We start from the raw sequence: 17775 nt of genomic DNA, 5'->3' as shown, positions 1-17775 counted from the left end.
AAAAATTACTTTTGAATGCATTATGGGAACAGCAGTGATCAATGTCTTGTAAATAATTACTATTAAAAACAGTCTTGATCACGATTTATTTTATAAGGTGACCGGTTTCGACCACTACTGTGGTCATCTTCAGACCATTGAGTGGGAACCCCTTTCTGTTGGAGAATCACAACTATTAATCTCCCAATACCTGACTAGGCAATAATTGAATTACTTTTGAATGCATTATGGGAACAGCAGTGATCAATGTCTTGTAAATAATTACTATTAAAAACAGTCTTGATCACGATTTATTTTATAAGGTGACCGGTTTCGACCACTACTGTGGTCATCTTCAGACCATTGAGTGGGAACCCCTTTCTGTTGGAGAATCTCCAACAGAAAGGGGTTCCCACTCAATGGTCTGAAGATGACCACAGTAGTGGTCGAAACCGGTCACCTTATAAAATAAATCGTGATCAAGACTGTTTTTAATAGTAATTAATGATGAAAAATCCAAGAAAAATTTTTAAACAGGAAATTTTTGATATGAATGAGAAAAGACAGAGGTAATATATTATGGTTATTATTATTATTATTTAGACTGATGCAGGACCACCCACATTTTGCCAAGATTCTTTTGATTACACTGCAGAAATTTCACTGGGAAGCCATTACACATCCTCTATACGATCCTGATCTCCCCCCAAGCAATTTCCATGTTTTTGGAGCCCTGGAGAAAAACATTTATGGCTGTCAGTTTGCTTTGGACAGAGAGGTGCATGCCTGAGTACAATCATGTTTCTATAGGCAATTGTAAACATTTCTACATAAAGGCACTAACCATCTTGTTTCACAGTTGGACAAATGTGTCAGTAGTTAAGGCAATTCCTTTTGAAATAATTAACAGTTTATGTACATTTTTCCATCTCTCTTATTTTCATTTGACTGTCCCTTATATTGACATTTGAGTTAGGGGGTGGCTCATTACCTGGAGGAGTATAAGGTGTTAAGTATGTGTAGCAGCTCAGGAAGTGAAGCTCAGTACAGTAAGAAGTATAATGATCTTGTTTAAGTTAAGTATCATTTTCAGAATTTTATTTTGGTTTGCTGTTTTGTTATATTTATTGAACAGAGTTTTCATGTTGCCAGAGTCTTAAAAATTGTAGGAAATGTATGTTAGTTTGCACTGTTGGGAACAGACACAACATATTTTGTGGTTTGTTTAGTGCTGAATATGGCTTGGTAAGTAAACATGTAAAAATAGAGGGAAGTATTAGGATAATAGTACATTTAAATGTTAACATTTTGTTTTTTCTCATCATTTTGTGTTGTTCATATAACTGGTATAGGGTTAATCATGTCATTTACAGCACCTCAGAGGGCTATTCGGGATAAAACATTATGAATTTTAGCAGCTGAAGTAGCTTGGTTGCAAGCTAACTATGCGTAAATAAAAGCTGAAGAAAGAAACAGAGCAGGAGAGTTACTCTACAGTATGTGAAGGAGAAGCAGAAGACATTTTATGACTGGGTAGTTAGAAAGAAGCACAATTTGCTAGCAGTTAGGAATGACAGTATTTTGTGGAAATTAAGAAAGAAGAGGGAAGCAGAAAGTAAGGAGAGAGAAGTTGCACAGAGCAGTAATGTTATAGAAGTTAAAGAGAGTAATCAGTTCCGAATCTGGTGAAAATACGAAGGCTGAAGTAGCTGTCTTACTAGATGAAGCAAGTTGGGCTATACCAAAGTAAAGAAGTATGAAGATAACAACATGAGTGATTTAAGTGCAGTAGTATTTACCCCATTGTGCAATAATGGGTGTTGTTTCCAGGCTGGGGAGGCTGGGTCAGATCTACAGGAAAGTACATGTGACGATGATTTTTGTGTCATGCAGAGTGGAACTACAGGCAGTAATGTTGTTGTAGATACAGAGAATTCACAGAAGCTTTTTATTGTTGCTGATTGTTTTGCAGATGTTACAAGTAGTAAAGTAATACATACAGATACATTTATTAATATCCACCTTCAGAAGTAGCTACATTTTCCAAGATGGCAGAATCCTTCAAGGAATGTGAGCCTGATGATCAGAAGGTTATGGCAGTACAAACACTAGGTCACAGCCTCATGGAGTGGCAGACAGCACAGGCTGCTGATGCAAACAGTGCGCTGTTTAGAGTGCAGCCATGGTTCACTGTGCAAAACAGATGTAACTTACATGAAGGATATCGCACAACCTGGGCTAGAGTTTTGGGTCAAGCATTATGCCAAAACTGACCTTCTGTGAAACACGGTGTAACCTAAGGGAAATTGTTCAATCAGGGGAAGCTGTTAGCAGTGAAATACTATCACAAGACTCCTTTATGTTAAGGAATAATCAGTTGAACTGCATATAAACTCACTAGGTTTAATTTGCATGATGTAATCTTGCATAACATCAGAAAGTTGCTTTGGGTTAGTGGGGTTACAGGAAAGCCTAGTACTATGAGAGGAATTCAGTCTGTGATTAGCACTACAGCAGGGAAGTAAGTAGAATTACCTTTCAGTGTATTTTTTGTGGTAGTACTGTATGTGGTTTATATGTGAACACGATTTTAGGGGTATGTTTTCTGTGAAAACGTAAGGGCAACTTTGGTCATAGAAACTAAGTTTCAAATGTTGTACCAAGATGGTGAGCAAAGAAGCCATCAGATAGTTGAGTAGAAATGCCAGACATAATAGATTAATGAAGTTGAACCATTTACTGTTAAGAATGATTTGTTAAGGCTAATTGGTTAAGAGAGGCAGAACTACAAGTACACTGGTCTACCTGTGGAGTACAGAATGCTGGCCGGTGGGGCCAAGTGGTTCTAGGTGCTTCAGTCTGGAACCGCGCGACCACTACGGTCGGAGGTTCGAATCCTGCCTCTGGCATGGATGTATCTAATGTCCTTAGGATAGTTAGGTTTAAGTAGTTCTAAGGTCTAGGGGACTGATGACCTCATATGTTAAGTCCCATAGTTCTTAGAGCCATTTGAACTATTTTGATAATGACAAAAAGTCCTCGTAAGTCAACCAAGAGATTAAGTGAACAGGTTCATGTGAGTGAGAGAAGTTGCAGAGGTGTTGTAAGGGGACTGAAGTTATTACAACCATACCGCATAAGTGTTGTGCAACAGCTGAAGGAGCCTGACCTGCAGAAGAGAGTGCATTTCCGTTCATAGCTGTTGAGGGAAGTTGCCAGTAGTGTCTTGGTCCCACCAAAGTTCATCATGAGTGACAAGGGGTGGTTCCATCTGTCTGAGTACATAAATCTCCAGAACAACTGGTACTAGTCGACAGAAAATCCAAGCATCACAACACAGGAACTGACAAGGGTATATATGAATCTCCTGAAACGTGCTCACGTGTGCTGAAGTACGGACACTTCCGCACCTACTGTGAAGGTGAATAAACATATTCAAAACATTACATTTTATTTTATGTAGCCGCACTGTCTGGGGTGCCTTGCCATGCTTCGCGCGGCTCCCGCCCCACATCACTGTCAGTGCGAAATTGTGTGCTGAGTCTTTACATATTTATCCATAGCTAAGATACAGGGACTGGATCTACTGTGGGAGGGAGGCACTGTAGCACTGCCACTAATTTTCAGCACTATTAAGTAAAATAACAGCACTGTGGCTGCTTCACTAATGGGCTACAGATGCCAGTGGATGCAGAGAAGAGCAAAACTCCATTGCACCAGATGGGGTGATATCCCCAGCCAATTTCCACATTGTGTGCCAGGGGTCAGTGCTTGCAGTACTGATGATGCAACAGAATGGCAGGCTGGCCATGACAGTGGCAGGCAATTTGCCACACCTCCACTCTCTGTGCTGTTTTGGTGTCTGTGATCAGAGGCAATGCCTCCTCAGCACAACAACTGGGCACCGAATCTGCATAAATACCCACCATTTTCAATAGAGACATTCACAATCTGGCAGAACATACTAAGAATTGAGGTACACACCAGCTGATAGGCCAACATGGTTTTGCAAGCTGCCACCTCAAGTCCCAGACTACACCACTGATGATCTGTCTACTGCTTGTAAGCACACTCCTGTGGGGTTGGAACCGTCCCACTGGTGGCCACCTCAGGCTCACTTCAGTGCAGTTGGACTTCTGTTGTGGAGGGCAGGTGTTCATAAACCCAGGGTGATGCAGCCTCCCATCTGCCTGTATATGCAGGTAAACTGACATTGCATGCCTCCACTTGCAAGGGTGGACATCACTGCTGGAAGCTGTCTTCTACTACAAGAACTGTGGTGGTCTTCCATATCTGCAGCCACTTTTGGCGCTGAATTGCAGAGTTGCACTGAGATGGTGCATGTGGTACGACAGATATCCCACTGTGACATAGAAAGTTGAGCTGTTCCACATGTTATGATTTCAACTCCTGTTAATAACTGTCTTTTTATCTGTTTTGCTTTGCTTGTTTTTATTGTACATTATTCAAATAGTATACAAGTAGAAGGTTTTTGATATTCCAAAACATAAATAAAATTGTTTAACACTTAGATTCATTATTCAGTGTAATATTTTTGATGTGCTGATTCTAATATTGCACTCAGTCTACTAGGAAACCTGTTAATTAAAAGTTATACCTAAATGAAAATTCCACTTCATTACGTAATAAAAATAGCCTGGTGAGGTAGAATGCCTTTCTAGGCATGGTGACATCACTAGCTGTAAAGATTGGCTATTAAACTTTCAAGTAGCATATTTCAAATTCTTTGAAACTAATTAATTTACAAGGTAATTAATATCCACCATCAGAAGTAGCTACATATTCAATTGCAAATTTTGCCTCTAAGCTCGTTAAATTCTGATGTTCACCATTATAATTTGTAGAACTAAATTTTATTCATATGATGATGTGCTTCATTAATTGATTAATTAAGATTTTTGCATAATTTACTGTAATTTTCAATTGGCTTTTGTATTTGTAAGTTGGGTATTCCTAATGCAGATGCATAAAATGTGTCCATAAACTTTTCTAATTTTTTTAAATAGTCAGACATCACCCAAAGCCATCAGTCTGCACCCAATTCCACTGGAGTTAACAAACAAATAATACCTTTGTGGTGGTTTGATTCTGGCACCGGTGGCTGCCACTTTGAATTCCTGCTGAGTGGTGCTTCCAGTGGCTGCAATGACTTAGAGGGAACTCTGGGATTGGTGGTATCCATGCTGCTGGTGGCATGTGGGCAGAACCTTCTGGATGGGGACAATGAAAATTTCTCACTGTGACAGAGACGGCTGATGAAGAGTGGCTGCAGTCATTGCTCTGGTGATACATTGGACTGGTTGGAGCACATGGTCATCAACTGGAGGCTACGAGCCTTTGTTGGATAGGTGGACATGAAGAATTCTATGAAGGGGACCACTGGAACTGCTGCATATTGCCATTTGCCTAATTGTGGACCTTGAGCAACCTTAAACAGCCTCATAAAAAAGGGTGATGTTGGTTGAGATGACCATTTGTAACTGTTAGCCTATGTGGATTAGTGTGGCTGTTACAACTTGTGAAGAAATGTTTTTTTTTTACTGCTCATACAACTGAATAACTTTGCTGGTTGTAATGAAGTATGTTATTTGTGTACATTGTGGTTATTGTATTGAGTCCACAAGGTTTTGGATGTTCATGCTTGCCTTGACAAGGACCATATTTATTACATTACACTGAGTGTGGCATATCCTGTTATTCATTTGATTATTGTTGAAAAAGGTGTCATTCACATTCTGGAAGGAGGGCTGTGTGTGAGTAATGTTAACATATGAGCTATCAACTCAGTGTAGTAATGGAAATGCAGGACAGTGAACTTAGTGCATAAATTTAAATCTTTCTTGTTAATTGGTAGTGAGATTTGTGCAATTTCTGTCTGCCATGTTAGTTGATTGAATTTGTTTTTTAATGTAAAGATTATCTGTGGGCCCTTTTAAAACTGTTTATTCTCACTGCAAGAAGATGAACCCAGTAGATAATTTGAAAGTTGTTTTGATTGATTCCAAGTGTGTTTATGTCATGCTGGTTCATTAGCTGCTGTCTTAATATTAGTTGTTTAGTTATTTATTAAGGGTAAAAGGGGAATGAAGATTTAAATTCAAATTTTCCCTGCTCATTGATCTTAAAAGGTGTTATTAAAAAAAATAGAAACATTGTATGATAAAATTGTTTTGTTGATTCTCTTGTAAGGCTAACTGGGGGTTCACCTCTTGAGTTTTCTGTTTAAATATTCTTGTTCAATAAAACTAAGAAATATTGTTCATTGGAATGTGATTATGTATGCCTGTAAACCCCAGCACCATTGCTACATCACATCTTTGGTAGCAGAATGTGGTTGTGCTGGATTGTGGGTGGTGTGCATAATTGCATTCAGTAGGGTTAAAAAAGTTGTATTGCTGTTAGGGATGGCGATGCTGCCAGGAGCACAGCTGAGTTAGCACAGTGGATGAAGAAGGTAGTCAATAAGCCTGTCACCGCACTGGACTTGCAGCCAGACTAAGTGAGTGATGTCATCACCAGCATTCAGTGTGTGTTAGCAGAGATTAGCTTGTTAGTGTCCTTTTTTGAAACTGGGGAGCCTTCATGCTTGCCGGTTAGTAGAATTAGAGTGCATGTGGTGCACTATGCTAATAGAGTTCAGAATTTGCACAATGTCATGCCCATGGATGTGCTCTGTGAACAGTTGCAGGACTCAGTTAAGGAAATAGTTGCGAGAATGCAGGGGCTAAGTAGTTGTGATAGTGATTTTTCAATAAACAACCCAACCCACTAAAAGGAATGTAGCGAGGATGTTGAGCAGTGCCTGTACTTTTTATTAGTACTGCAGGATCATGGGGAGATATTTGGTTTAGCTGACCTGCAACTGTATCAGATACTGCGTCATATGGTTTAGGGCCATTTTGTAAGCACTGGTAGGGAAGTGGTATTGAGAATCAGTCTAGAGTGGCTACTATTGAGGGAGTTAAGGATGGTTGTGATTTTAGTCATCTGTCCCTTGAACAGGCAGGAGGGTTATGCCAGTTGTGTAATGAATTTGGCAATATGTTGATGATCATTTGGGTACAGTGAAAGGGGAGGAGAACAAACTTGAGGTTACTGACAACATACCAGTAGGCACCCACCATATCATCTCTCTCCACCTCATATTAAGTATCTCAAGAAACACATAGACGAATTGTTGATAGAGGGGGTTGTAAGAATGTCTACATCAACCTATGCATCCCCATATTTGTGGTTCTTAAGGAAAACGATGGGGTATGCCCAGTAGTGGATTATAGAGCCTTGAATAAGAAGGTAGTTCTGCAGTCAATACCATTAGTTGATCTGCATATGGGTTTTGGCTGGTTTAAGAATGCCAAGATTTTTACAGCTCTCACACGTAATCAGTCCTATTATCGGGTTCCATTAGCGAGGCATGTCATCGACAGTTCCAAATTACTGACTGGAATCTCAACAGTGCTGTTTGGACTTTCTACCGGCGCCACAGTCCTGTCTAGAATTTTAGATAATATTTTTTATGGGTTAAAATTTAGATGTATTTATCATTACCTTGATGACCTAGTGATCATTAGTAAGAATTTCAAACAACATCTTGAGCATATTAGAGAGGTTTTGGAGTGTTTTAAGAAGGTCGGGTTCACTGTTAAGCTTGCCAAAGCTAAGTTTCCCCATCCTGAAATTTCCTTTTTAGGACACCTAGGGGGCAAGGTAGACCAAAGCCATACCGACGGCCCTCCATCATTTCATCCTCCAAAGAATACAAAAGGGGTGGTACATTATATACACATAAAAAAAAGTTTTCCATCGCCTCGGTTCTGAGACATCTGGAACCTGTATAGAAAACTGGAATAGAGATCAACATAATCATTTCCACCCTTTTTATTGCTCATGAAAACCACACATTGCTTGTTGTAACACCATACAGCGAGATCTTCAGGCGTGGTGGTCCATATTGCTTTATACACCGGTACCTCTAATACACAGTAGCACATCCTCTTGCATTGATGCATGCCTGTATTTTTCGTGGGATACTATTCACAACTTCATCAAGGCACTGATGGTCCCACTCCTCAACGGAGATTCAGGGTAGATCCCTCAGAGTGGTTGGTAGGTCATGTCATCCATAAACAGCTCTTTTTAATCTATCCCAGGCATATTCGGGGGGCTTCATGTCTGGACAACATGCTGGCCTCTCTAGTCAAGTGATGTTTTAATCCTGAAGGAAGTCATTCACAAGATGTGCATGACGGGGGCACAAATTGTCATCCATGAAGATGAATGCCTCACCAATATGCTGCTGATATGGATGCACTATTGGTCGGAGGACGGCATTCATGTATTGTACAGCTGTTACAGCGCCTTCCATGATCACCAGTGGTGAACGTCAACCCGACATAATGCTCCCCCAAAACAGCAGGGAACCTCTACCTTACTACACTCTCTGGACAGTGTGTGTAAGGCATTCAGCCTTTCCAGGTTGCCTCCAAACATGTCTCTGACAATTGTCTGGTTGAAGGCATATGCGACACTCATCGGCGGAGAGAACATGATACCAATCCTGAGTGGTCCATTCGGCATGTTGCTGGGTCCATCTGTACCGCGCTGCATGGTGTTGTGGTTGCAAAGATGGACCTTGCCATGGATATCAGGAGTGAAGTTGCGCATCATGCAGCCTACTGTGCACAGTTTGAGTCGTAACACAACATTCTGTGCCTGCCCAAAAAGCATTATTCAACATGGTGGCGTTGCTGTCAGGGTTCCTCTGAGCCATAATCCATAGGCCATAAGTGGTGGTCATCCACTGCTGTAGTAGCCCTCGGGCGGCATGAGCGAGGCGTGTCGTCGACAGTTCCAGTCTCTCTGTATCTCATCCATGTCCGAACAACACCGCTTTGGTTCACTCCGAGACGCCTGGACACTTCCCTTGCTGATAGCCCTTCCTAGCACAAAGTAACAATGTGGATATGATCGCACTGCAGAATTGACCATCTAGACATGGTTGAACTACAGACAACACGAGCCGTGTACCTCCTTTCTGGTGGAATGACTAGAACTGATTGGCTGTCGGGGTGCTGCTCATGCATGGCTGTTTACATCTTTGGGCAGGTTTAGTGACATCTCTGAACAGTCAAAGGGACTGTGTCTGTGATACTATATCCACAGTCAACGACTATCTTCAGGAGTTCTGGGAAGTGGGGTGATGCAAAATTTTTTTGATGTGTGTATTAGGATGCTAAATCTTCTTGGGAAATTCATACCTAACTTTGCCCAGTTAGCAGCTCCCTTAAATGATCTTAGGAAGAAAATTCGAGTGGAACCCATCCCAAGAAGCCACATTTGAGGTGCTGAAGACTGTTTTGGTGAGCGCTCTGATTTTGGCAATGCCTGACCTTAAAAACGAGTTCTTGGTGCTGGCTGATGCCTCGATGTTAGGTGTCACAGCTGTTCTTTTGCAGGAGGAGAACGAGCATTGCCACAATATTGTGTACGCTTCACGTGCCCTCTCCTCACTAGAAATGAAGTACTCCATGTATGAGCTGGAGGCACTGGCAGTGTTATTCACATTTGAAAAATTTAGAATCTGTCTTTAACACTGTCAATTCACATTAGAAATGGATAAACAGGCCCTTAGCTGGGTGTTGGCAAGACCGAGGCATACCAGGCGCATTGCTGGTTGGGCAGTGAGAATGTCGGTGTTCCAGTTCAAAGTAAGGCAAAGTAAGGCACATAAGAGGCACAGAGAATATCATTGCAGACAGGCTGAGCAGAATGTTTTGAGATGAGCAAGATCGGCTCCTGGTTGAGGAAGTAGGTGGATCAATTGCATCAGATGGCTTAGTTCATGTAATTTGTCCAAGCTTAAGTGGTTGTCTGCTTCTCTTTAAAGACACTGACTGACTACAGGATATTGAGCTAGAGTTACCAGAGTTGAAGGAGAGAATTAGGAAAGGTGACTCAAATAAGCCATATTATCTGAAAGGGAATGTTCTGTGTCACATGGTGTGAGGGAGTGACCATACAATTGTCTTTCCCAAGAATTTGGTACCTTTGGTTTTTAAGTACTTTCAAGAAAGCCTGGTGGGTGATCATCTGGGTGTTTTCAAGACCAGAATGGAGATAAGGGAGCATTTTATTTGGAAGTCTATGGGTAAAGTGATAAGTTTCTGGTGGCAAGTTGTAGAAGTGCGCCATTAGAAAACCAGCATTGAATACCCACTCAGGGTTCCTGACATCTGATGAATCAGCCTGTGGAGAGGATGTACATGTGGGGCCATTCCTGTGCTCACGAGGTGGGAGCCACTACACGCTTGTATGCATGTGCACATTTTTGTGTTTTTGTTGGTTAATCCCGATGCATGGTATGACATCCCAGATTACTATCAGATGCCTTCAGGTGATATTTTGGACCTTTGGGCATATGTAGTGAATTAGTTATGGACAATGCTCCTAAATTTACTTCAGAAGCCTTCTGCAGTTTCTACTTTGAGAGTCGAAGTAGTCACACTGCTACAATGGCGTACTACCCTAATCCATCATTTGCCAAGAGAGTAACTTGAAACTTGTGGGCGGCCATTATTGCCTCAATCATGCAGACCATACCCGGTGGGGCAGCTTGCTGCCCCAGATGGGGTATGCTTTTAATACATGAGCCTCACAAGCAAACTCTGATGGCCATGAAGTTTGTGTTTTAGCCCAATTCTCCATTATCTAATTTGTGGGCATTGGATGACCTACTGCCAGAGAAAGTTGCCTCCACATGAATACGGGCAAACTGGAAGTGTGCCAAGAGAAATCTTAAGGTACACATGAGAGGTTAGGATGCCGCTATAATGCTGGGAGACGGCCAGTCTCATTAAGGCTGGGTGACAAGATTTGGATTAAAAACTTTGTGGCAGTGAGTTGGGAGGCAGATAGGGTGGTGGGGAACTCTTACCCAGATTTGAGGGCCCTGTTCAGATCCTTTGCTTTGTAACACTTGTCACCTTGCTCATTAAAAACTCACAGACCTAGAGAATTTTTAGGTCTATGTTTTTCAAATTAAACCTTTTGAAGATGGTGATGCACCAGTAATAGCTAGTTTCTTTAATGTTATACTCACTGTGAAGCTTTTTAAAAAATGCTTCATCTTATGTCCTTGGTTATGAAATAACTTTAAAGTATCTTGATGGTAGTATGATGCCGCAGTGCCGTGACAACGTGACTAATACCAGTGTACGAGTTTCATCCTTCTGCATGACCTGGATGTGTGGTCTAAGGAGGGGGGAGGGTGCGATGGTTTGATTCCGGCGCCAGTAGGGTGCCACTTGAATTCCCACTGAGTGGTGCCTCCAGTGACCACAATGCCTGAGAGGGCACTCCAGGACTGGTCACATCTGTGCTGGTGGCAGTGTGCGAGCAGAGCCTTCCAGAGGGGTATGATGAAAACTTATCGCTGCGACAGAGATGCCTGATGAAGAGTGGCTGCAGTCTGTGCCCTGGTGATCCATTGAACTGGTCAGGGCACATGGTCAGCCAACCGAAGGTTTCAAGCTGTTGCTGGATTGAGTGGATATGAGAAATTTTATGTAGGCCCCCTTGGAACTGCTGCATACTGCCTTTCGTCAAGTTGTGGACTCTGACCAACGCTAAACAGCCACATGAAAAAAAGGTGATGTTGGTTGCGATGGCCGTTTGCAACTGTTAGTCTATGTGGATTTGGTGGCTTCAACAGATTGAAAAGACACATTTAGTACTCACACGATTGGATGACTTAGTTGGTTGCAATGAAGTACGTTACTGGAGCACATTGCGGTTATTGTATTGAGTCCATGTGGTTTTGGATGCACCTGCTTATACTGACAAGAACTATATTTGCTACATTATATTGAGTATGGAATATCCTGTTATTCATTTGATTATTGTTGAGAAAGGTGGTGTTCACATTTTGGAACGACAGCTGTATATGAGTAATGTTAACATGTGAGCTATCATTTCAACGTAGTAATGGACTTGCCTATTGTGTAAGGATTACCTGTGGCCATTTCAGTATTATTCATTCTGAAAAGCGGGATGGTGAACCCAATGTGTGAATTTAAATCTTTCTTATTTTCAGCCATAATGGCTATGTTTGTGGACCGTTACTGTATGGGATAATTATTTATTTCAAGTTTCCGCTACCAGAAACTTTGGCTGGTAGCAGAAACTTGAAATAAATAATTAAATCTTTCTTGTTAACTGCTAGTGAGATTTTTGCAATTTCTGTCTGGCATGTTAGTTGATTGGATTTGTTTTTTATATAAAGATTATCTGTGGGCCCTTTTAAAACTGTTTATCCTAACTGCAGGAAGGCGAATCCAGTAGATAATCTGAAAGGTTGACCCCAAGTACATTTATGTCATGCTGGTTCATTAATTGCTGTCTTAATCTCCTCATTGATCTTAAAAGTGGTGTTAAAAGAAATTGTGTGATAAAATTGTTTTATCGGTTCTCTTGTATGACTAACTGGGGGTTCACCTCTTGAGTTTTCTGTTTAAATATTTGTGTGTAGCAAAAGCATGAAACTTTGTTTGTTGGAATGTCATTATGTATGCCTGTAAAATCCAGCACCACCACTCCATTGGTACGTCACAACCTATGTTGAGTCTGCTCCTGGTGTTCGCCAATATGATAGCTATGCACACTTTGTTCACGAATATGCTTGTATCAGCATCCAAAAAAACTCAGTGATGCTGACGTTTTCTGTAACTCAAGTTAATGAATATTTTGACTGAATTGTGTTGTGGTTGGTAGGAGGCTTGAACTATCATTGTCATTGGAATGAGTAATCGTTGAGAAAGAGGTGATTTTAATTAATGGCTGATCTAAGCAAACTGTTGTAGTGTACTCCTATCTTGTGGATTACTGGGAGAGAATACTGTCATGTACTGTAATGTTTAGTGTAAACATAAAGTATGTTCTGTACCACACTTAATTGCTTTGTTTAGTGATTGCTTAGAGCTACCATTGATTCTTGGACAGTGTTTTATTAACTTGTGCTTCAACGACTTTATAATTTATTCAATGAACTATGCCACTGGCTCTTGTTTGTCTGTGAACTGCAACTTGATTTATGTGCTATTTATCTTATGAAGTTGAAAAACTGGCAAACATCCCAACAGCGGAACTTCATGGACAATAAATGTGTGGGAAGGTGAAATCAAAATTGTGGTGCTCTGTATATCACTGAGTAAGCACCATCCAGTACTCAATAATATTATCAGCTTCAAGATGACAGACTGACATGTTACTAAAGAAGTGATGGAAAAGAGACTGCAAAAATTAAGTTGTTGAACTTACACCATGTTGGCAGTCCTGCTCCACTGCTGATGTCAAGCTGGCCACTGGTCAGCCATTGCATCAGAAACTGCCATCCATATTGCTATTGGTGCATGCCAACAGGACACAACTACTATGGAACAATGCTTTGAATGTTGTACCTTGTTTTCTAATAAAAATATGTTACTGTTAATGCTCCTGTTTTCCTGAGCCACCAGTGGTCAGCATCCTGATGTCAACCCACTGTCTCAGCTCAACTCTGCCACTGTAGAGGCCACCCACCCAAGGCCTCTAAAGCTTCAAAGAAATAGTGTTGATGGCACTGACAGTTTTATACCAAGTAAATTAATAAGAGATGGCATAGAGCTCTCATGGTGCAAGGACACAGTTGGAAAAGCAACCAAAAAAGAAAACATGCCATGTTTAAAGGGTTGCAGGATCTCCAAGATAAGATACTTGATACTTAGCACAGACTTCAATACGAGATGATTATAACAGATTTCACAGAGAAATTATGTCTGGAAATCTGGCAGGAAATCCAAAGAAATTCTGATCAAATGTAAACCATATGAGGAGCAAGACACAATCAACACCATCCTTGTGTGAATAGCCTCGAATTTTATCCATTTGTGCTCAATGATTTCAGTACCAGAGATGAATGTTTCATGTTGACTGCTTAGGCAACTGGAATCATTTCTTTTCACATGCACAAAACAAAAATATCTTCCTAGTGTTCTTAACATTTGTATTGACACCCCTAGACAGCTATGCCATATGTTCTCATTACCACTGATTCTTTATTGTACATTAACCAAACCAAAAATTTCATACGTGCTTGTAAACATGAGATCTAAGCCATTACCCTCATGTTTCATCTATGTGACAAAATGCTGAAGCTAATTTTCAGATAATACATGTAAAACAGTATCACATGAATGCTGTTCCTTGTAACTCCCATATCCACTTCAGTCTCCCACTTTATAGCTAGTTTAAATCTCCCTCTAATGCTATAACATGACAAATGGATTGACTTGTGTTGTTCCAAACAGTCTTAAAAATTTTCTGTGGGCTTGAAGAATGAGATTTTCACTCTGCAGCGGAGTGTGCGCTGATATGAAACTTCCTGGCAGATTAAAACTGTGTGCCCGACCGAGACTCGAACTCGGGACCTTTGCCTTTCGTGGGCAAGTGCTCTACCAACTGAGCTACCGAAGCACGACTCACGCCCGGTACTCACAGCTTTACTTCTGCCAGTACCTCGTCTCCTACCTTCCAAACTTTACAGAAGCTCTCCTGCAAACCTTGCAGAACTAGCACTCCTGAAAGAAAGGATATTGCGGAGACATGGCTTAGCCACAGCCTGGGGGATGTTTCCAGAATGAGATTTTCACACTGCAGCAGAGTGTGCGCTGATATGAAACTTCCTGGCAGATTAAAACTGTGTGCCCAACCGAGACTCGAACTCGGGACCTTTGCCTTTCGCGGGCAAGTGCTCTACCAACTGAGCTACCGAAGCACGACTGATGCCCGGTACTCACAGCTTTACTATGGGCTTGTTCAATCATAAACTGGTTAAAATGGATTTTCATTCAATGACCGCTACAATTCCTGTCAGATCTGTTGCCATTTGTCACTGACAAGATGTGAAACTTGTCTCAGGTTCCTGTCAGTTAGGATCTTCCTATGGCCACCGCTATTATATCATTCTACATGGCTGTGAGTGGTATATTGTTGCTTGGAGGCACATTGGATAGTCTGTGTTGAAACACCAGTATATTGAACTACTTCATTTATGGTGTGGGGTCAGCACATCCAAACAGTGTAGCTCCTTTCTACCGTTTAGACATGTCTCTGGGTTGACCATTTTACTGTCCTGATTCCACTCAGCCAACTGAAACATACACACCAGTTCACTGTGTAATAAAACAGGGTCTGATGGAACCTTTTTCCCAACTAATGAAATATATGATGTCACCTAAATTCTGGACAGAGATGGTCTCATTGTCATTTATAGAGTACATAATCCATTACTATGGATGTTTGTGAATGTTTCTAACTCTTGAGTGTAATTTTGCCATAAGCATATTTTTTGTGTATGCATCGAAAAGTTCACTTTATGCAAAGATGCACTTTGAAAATTAGTTTACAAAAGTTTAACAGCAAATCCTCTTTAAACAGAACTAATGTAGTTCTGTTTATTAATAATTATTAATAATTTTAATAGACTATTTCAACTGCAGATAAAACTTACATCACCGTTTATATTTTTGTATTTCAAATATCAACATGTAATCAATGTTGTAACATAACAGGAAGTTTCCAGTTTTAATAATTGCAAATGTTTTAACCTTTGTTGTCAACTTTTATTACTACAAATCTTCATATAAATACAACTCCTCAAGAAACATTCTAAATTTGATGAATAATCTGAAAACAGGAATCACACTAAATTAGAGTCTCTAATGCTTTTTTGGACAACAAAAGACAGTGCTGTGTTGGGTTGCATGACTCACATATCTCTTCCAGTTGACTCGTACATTGCTCGTGCAGCCAATCCTCTTCTTTGGGTCATCAGCTACGTCGCTCTCACCGTTTAATTCTTCTCTGAAGACTGTATCAGGTTAAAGGGAATAATATTAACCAACTCTCTATTCTTGAAATAAATCATGTACTCATAGAATCTTTTCAGTTCAACAACAATATATTTTCAACTCTCTTCCCCAAAGTAACAATTATTCTGTACAAGCTCCAGCAAGCCAACTGGTTCCAAGATAAATGTCAGAATCGACAAAACACCCATACAATTACATACATGCTGCCTCATGCAGAGCCAAGACATGAAGTAAGAGTCTCTATACAATACACGTTTCATTTGTCTCTGTAACAATCCTTATGACACCACAAACCATGGACCATTATACAAACATGCTTTGACTTTTTGATATAAATTCCAAGGCACTGCTGGTAACCACTTGTCAGGGCTGCTCATCTGATGCAGCTGTCCCTCCTGACACACAGATATGTGTGACGCCAATAATGCTCTCTCACCCTCGTCATTAAAATATCGGGTGTTCGAGATGGTGGAGAGCCAAGTGTTTCTAGAACTTACCCTGAAATTCTCAAAGTACTACATGTTGACATGTCAAATAATATAGAAGCTTCGAGAGAGCCATATCATATCATATATTTTGTTTCCAGACACTAACTGCATCAGACCAATTTGGATTTGGATTAAGGCCTGTAAAGCTGTAAATAGTCTTCACAGGTTTGCCACCAGATCACATTGTGCAAATTCCACAATATTTCCTTAGAGCAACTGTCCGACATCTTAAGGTGGTTCAACCTTGCTCGTGGCTAGGTATGACTGCTGGTATCCGCACACGAATGCCCCATTTTTAGAATGTGGACGTGAAGAATGCGCAGCAGCGGAAATAGTGCATGCGCAGTGATTTGCCCTATTCAAACTCCCTCTGCTGAAAATCTCTGAGCGGCTCTCCCTCACATGCACTGTGTTTGTCAACAGTGCAGCCAGACGTTACTCACCAATGGCTGTACTAGGCCAGTGTTATGATGGGCCTGTTATCGAAGAATCTTGATTTTCGCATCGTTTAATACCAGCCAATGCAGGGTTCCAGGCTGTGCTCAGTTGAAATCCCGTATCCTTGTTGATGAGATTATTGGCTGTACAGATATGAACTACTTCCTTAATGATGCAGTCCCAGAAAGACGATGCTGTGGATAAAACTTCCGTCTTTTCATAAATCATATGATGTCCTGTATTCAGGCAGTGTTACGCAATTGCCAACTTTTCCGGTTGATGAAGGCGTGTATGACGCTGATGTTCATCACAGCGTGCTTGTACTGTGCAGAATGTCTGGCCTATATATGCTGCCCCACACTGACAAGGCATCTTATACACCACATTTCCTCAGTCCAAGGTCATCCTTAACCGAACCCAACAGGTTTCTCAGTTTTGCAGATGGTTGAAAAACACACTTAATTCCGTGTCTCTCGAGGAAAGACATGTAATTAAGTGTATTTTTCAACCATTGTCATTTTCTTCATTTGTAGTTCACAGTTGTTATCTAAGTTTACATATTGCCATTTGGAGATGTTAAGTGGAGCCTTGGGCACTAGAAAATAGAGTGCCAAGTGGGAGAAATCTGAACATTTTTGACATATTCTTCTGTTTGTGTTCAGTAGAGGGATGATAGCAGTGGAGGCAGGCAGAAACTTTTGACTGTGTATCGGGATAATGCTATTTGAGAGAGCATGGCAAGAAAACGGTTTTCTCATTTTAAGGAGGATCATTTTGACATTGGCGACTCCCCAGTTTTAGGAAGACCTTGGGGATTTGATGAAGTTCATTTAAGTGCAGTAATCCACAATGATCCACATCAGTATACTGAAGATTGGTAAATGTGATGAACTGTGATCATTCCACAATCATACAACATTTGCATGCTGTGGGGAAGGTTCAAA

The 17775-nt window shown here is 40.9% G+C and overlaps 1 protein-coding gene across 1 annotated transcript in view; it reads right to left on the bottom strand.

Annotated features, from left to right (window-relative positions):
• Positions 1-15881, bottom strand: part of LOC124712272 (hydroxyproline dehydrogenase-like) — a 133708-nt gene extending 117827 nt beyond the window's left edge. Inside the window, exon 1 of the mRNA XM_047242567.1 lies at positions 15807-15881. The gene's annotated coding sequence lies outside the window, so the exon portion shown is untranslated. The remainder of the gene's footprint in view (positions 1-15806) is intronic.
• Positions 15882-17775: the final 1894 nt, after the last annotated feature.

Source organism: Schistocerca piceifrons, chromosome 8, assembly GCF_021461385.2.
Source record: "Schistocerca piceifrons isolate TAMUIC-IGC-003096 chromosome 8, iqSchPice1.1, whole genome shotgun sequence".
Taxonomy (NCBI): Eukaryota; Metazoa; Arthropoda; class Insecta; order Orthoptera; family Acrididae; genus Schistocerca; species Schistocerca piceifrons.
Note: the sequence above shows the minus strand (reverse complement) of the source record. Positions and strands in the feature narration are given on the sequence as shown.